This window comes from Elaeis guineensis, chromosome 10 (assembly GCF_000442705.2).
Source record: "Elaeis guineensis isolate ETL-2024a chromosome 10, EG11, whole genome shotgun sequence".
In the NCBI taxonomy this organism is placed as follows: Eukaryota; Viridiplantae; Streptophyta; class Magnoliopsida; order Arecales; family Arecaceae; genus Elaeis; species Elaeis guineensis.
In genome coordinates, this window is record NC_026002.2 from 60,799,493 (window position 1) to 60,804,003 (window position 4,511).

Here is a 4,511-nt window from a genome sequence, read left to right on the forward strand (position 1 = left end):
GGACCCTTATAAATATCTTGAAGAATTTCTTGAGATATGCTCAACTATCAAAATTCACAACTTCTTCGATGATGCTCTTAGGTTAAAATTATTCCCTTTCTCACTTAAGGACAAAGCCAAATACTGGCTACATACTTGGGATTTTATGACTATATCAACCTGGGACAAGCTGCAAGGAGAGTTTCTCAAGAAATATTTTCCCATAGGAAAAACTAATCAAATAAGGAAAGCCATAACTACTTTTTCCCAATTAGATGGAGAAATGTTTCATGAAACATGGGAGAGATTAAAGGACCTTATTACAAAATATCCCCACCATGCTATACCCAAGTGGCAGTTAATCCAATATTTTTATGATAGGCTATCTAAAAGACATCGACAAATGGTCGATGCATCATGCGGTGGGACATTCATGCTGAAAAGTGAGGATGAGGCATGGCAACTATTTGAAATTTTAAGTGAAAATTCATTACATCATATGTCTGCCTCTATTAGAGATAAACCCATGTTAAACCCAAAGAGAGGTGGAATATATGAAGTAGGAAATGCCATAGATATCCATCGTAAGGTAGATGAATTATCCCAAAAGTTAGATCGATTATTAAGTATAGGACAGTCACCTTCTCCATCCCGTCAGATACAAGATATAAGTGTATTGTGTTCGAGCCCCACTCATTGTGTGAATGATTGTCCAGTTGCACCACAGTTTCCTGAACATGTACAAGAATAAGTCTATCAAGCCCAAACTACTCATAGACCAGAAAACAACCCTATTCTAGTATGTACAATTTGGGATGGAGAAACCATCCAAATTTCTCATGGAAATCACAACCAGTGGTTCTTCCGGTGCAACAAAGATTAGGTTATCTGGATGTAACTTTTAGGCATCCATCCCAGCCTAACAAGGCTGTGGGGGCACACAAGGACCGTTGCAAGGGCCTCTTCCCCCGTCCGATCTTTAAGAGATCGGGCCTTCGACTTTGCTCATGCAAAGACGAGGTTCTCGTCCTATTCCTAACAAGATTGTGGGGGCACATAAGGGCCGTTGCAAGGGCCTCTCCCCTTGTCCAGTCTTTAAGAGACCGGGCCTTCGACTTTGCTCATGTTAGGACGAGGTTCTCCTCCTATTCCTAACAAGGCTGTGGGGGCACATAAGGGCCATTGTAAGGGCCTCTCCCCCTATCCGGTCTTTAAGAGATCGGGCCTTCGACTTTGCTCATGTTAGGATGAGGTTCTCCTCCTGTTCCTAACAAGGCTGTGGGGGCTATAAGGGCCATTGTAAGGGCCTCTCCCCCTATCCGATCTTTAAGAAATCGAACCTTCGTCTTTGCTCATGTTAGGATGAGGTTCTCCTCCTGATCCTAACAAGGCTGTGGGGGCACATAAGGGCCGTTGTAAGGGCCTCTCCCCCCATCCGATCTTTAAGAAATCGGGCCTTCGTCTTTGCTCATATTAGGATGAGGTTCTCCTCCTATTCCTAACATGCTTAATTTCGTTTATATGGGAGAGTTACTTCCTGTCGTTATAAGCTTATGCCAAAAGAAAAATATGCAAGTATGAAACTTTTATTTAAGACAAAGCTATTGATAATACATCCATAGATTTTCTGAATTCCATGGTCGCGGAAGCTCTGCTCCTCCGAGCTCTTTTAGATAGTATGTTCCGGGTCGGACCACCTCCTTAACTTCATATGGGCCTTCTCAGTTTGGGGCAAGTTTCCCTTGATTCTGAGGTTGTGAGATAGTAGCTCGTCGTAGTACCAGGTCCCCCACTCTGAAGACTTTGCTTTTGACCCAGGAATTATAGTAGCGGGCTATTTTCTGCTTGTAGGCAGCCATCCGAACTTGAGTTGTTTCCCACTTTTCTTCTAACAAGTCGAGATTAGCCTTGAGATCTTGTGAGTTGCGCCGCTTGTCGAATGTCACAACTCACATCGACGGAAGCTTGAGTTCAATCGGGATCACGGCTTCTGTCCCAAAGGCTAGGGCGAAGGGGGTCTCCCCTATGGGCAATCTCTGAGTAGTTCGGTATGCCCATAACACATGATAAATCTCGTCTGCCCAAGTTCCCTTTGCTTTTTCAAGTCTCACCTTGATACCTTGCAACAGAGTCCTGTTAGTCACTTCGACCTTATCGTTTGCCTACAGATGGGCTATCGAAGTGAAGTTATGGGAGATATTCAGGTCCTCACAAAATTTGACAAACTTTACCCCAGCAAATTGCCGCCCATTATCAGTAATGAGAGTTCTGGGTAAGCCGAACCTACAAACAATTGACTTCCAGACGAAGTCCTGCACTTTAGCTTCTGTGATTTTTGCCAAAGGTTCAGCTTCGACCCACTTGGTAAAATAGTCTATTGCCACAAGGAGGAACTTTCGCTGCCCGGATGCCATGGGAAAAGGTCCGAGAATATCCATCCCCCATTGCACAAACGGCCATGGGGTACTCAATGGTGTCAGTTTGGAGGCAGGTTGCCTTTGTACACTTGCATATCTCTGACACTGATCGTATTTTCTGACATATTCGATGGAGTCGTGGTACATGGTAGGCCAGTAATAGCCTTTACGGAGCAGCTTGTGGGATAAAGATCTGACCCCCAGGTGACTTCCACAGACTCCCTCATGTACCTCTCTCAAGGCGAAGTCAGCTTCAGAAGGCCGAAGACATTTCAGGAGGGGCAAGGAGTATGACCTCTTGTATAGCTTGCCTTCGTAAAGGATATATCGGGAGGCCTGGTTCTTAAGCTTACGAGCTTCTTTTGCATCAGGAGGAAGGACCCCATCCTTGAGGTATGCAACCAGTGGGTCGATCCAACTGGGTTCATGGCTGATCTCCATCACAGGCTGTGATTCTTCCGTGCTTGGGCACCTCAAAATTTTGAAGAAGACTTCCTTAGGCAGTTCAATTGGAGCTAGTGTAGCCAGCTTGGAGAGAAGGTCTGCCCTGGTATTTTTTGCTCTTGGGATCTGCTTGATGTCGAAGCTGCCGAAGGTAGGGATGATCTCCTTTACCTTTTCGAGATACTTGGACATACTGTCCTCTCGAGCTTCATAATTTTCGTTGACCTGTCCCACCACTAATTGAGAGTTACTGTAGGCTTGGAGCCGATCTACTTCCAATTCTTTAGCAACCTTTAGTCTTGCAATCAGAGCTTCATATTCTGCTCCGTTATTTGTCGTAGGGAACTCGAAGCACAGTACATACTCTGCGATAATTTCGTCATGATTGACCAAGATCAAGCTCGCGCTCGTGCCTGACATGTTGGAGGAATCATCCACGTAGAGGGCCCAAAAATCATCAGGGAGATCAGCTTTTTCTTCAGGAGAGTTCGGTCGGAGCCCCAGGTCATCGGCTCCATCTTGTCCAAGCTCGGCCTCCTCTGAGATAGTGCATTCCACCATGAAGTCTGCTAGTATCTGGCGTTTTATTACCGGTCGAGGTCGATAGTCGATGTTGAACTTTGTGAGCTCGACTGCCCACTTCGCTATCCTTCTAGAGGCATCCGCTCGATGTAAAATCGCCTTGATCGGCTGGTCGGTGAGCAGTATTATGGTGTGTCCCTGAAAGTAAGGTCGGAGCCTCCGAGCTGCAACCAATAAGGCGTAAGTTAGTTTCTCTAACTTAGTATACCTGGTTTCGGCATCTCTCAATACTTGGCTTATGTAATAGATCGGCCATTGAATTTTTGCTTCTTCCTTAATCAGAACTGCTGCAAGGGCCACAAGGGAGACCGCCAGGTACAGGAACAACTCCTCTCCAGGCTCAGACTTTGCCAATAGTGGAGATGAGCCGAGGTAGTTCTTCAGCTCCTCGAACGCTTGCTGACATCCAGGGGTCCAACAGAAGTTCTTTGGCTGCTTGAGAGTCTGAAAGAAAGGCAGGCACTACTCGGCCGATCTTGAGACGAAGCGATTTAGGGCTGCTACTCTCCCAGTAAGGTGCTGAACTTCCTTTATTGACCTCAGAGCGGTCATTTCCTGGATGGCGTGAATCTTTTCCGAATTTGCTTCGATCCTGCACCCCGATACCATAAAGCCCAAGAATTTTCTTGAGGTTACTCCAAAAGTACACTTGGCTGGATTCAGCTTCATCTTGTATTTTCGGAGGGCACTGAAGGTCTCCTCAAGATCGACGACGTGGTTCATTGAGGATTTGCTTTTTACGAGCATGTCATCCACGTTGACCTTTATGTTGCTGCCGATCTGCTCTTTGAAGATCTTGTTCACCAGTCGCTGATATGTCGTCCCTGCATTTTTGAGGCCAAAAGGCATGACCCTGTAACAATAAAGGCCACGGTTAGTAATAAAAGCAGTCTTTTCTTCATCCTCTGATGCCATCCGAATTTGATTGTAGCCGGAGAATGCATCCATGAAAGTGAGAAGCTCGTGGCCCGAGGTTGCATCCACCAATTGGTCGATTCTGGGCAGAGGGTAACTGTACTTCGGGCAGGCTTTATTCAGCTTTTTGAAGTCTATGCACATCCTCCATTTACCGTTCGTCTTCTTAACCAG

At 45.9% G+C, this 4,511-nt stretch overlaps 1 non-coding gene across 1 annotated transcript; it reads right to left on the bottom strand.

Annotated features, from left to right (window-relative positions):
* Positions 1 to 218: 218 nt before the first annotated feature.
* LOC140852255 (small nucleolar RNA R71) lies at positions 219 to 324 on the bottom strand. The gene has a single exon (XR_012135159.1). It is a non-coding gene; the product is annotated as a small nucleolar RNA R71 (small nucleolar RNA).
* Between the last annotated feature and the right edge of the window lie 4,187 nt (positions 325 to 4,511).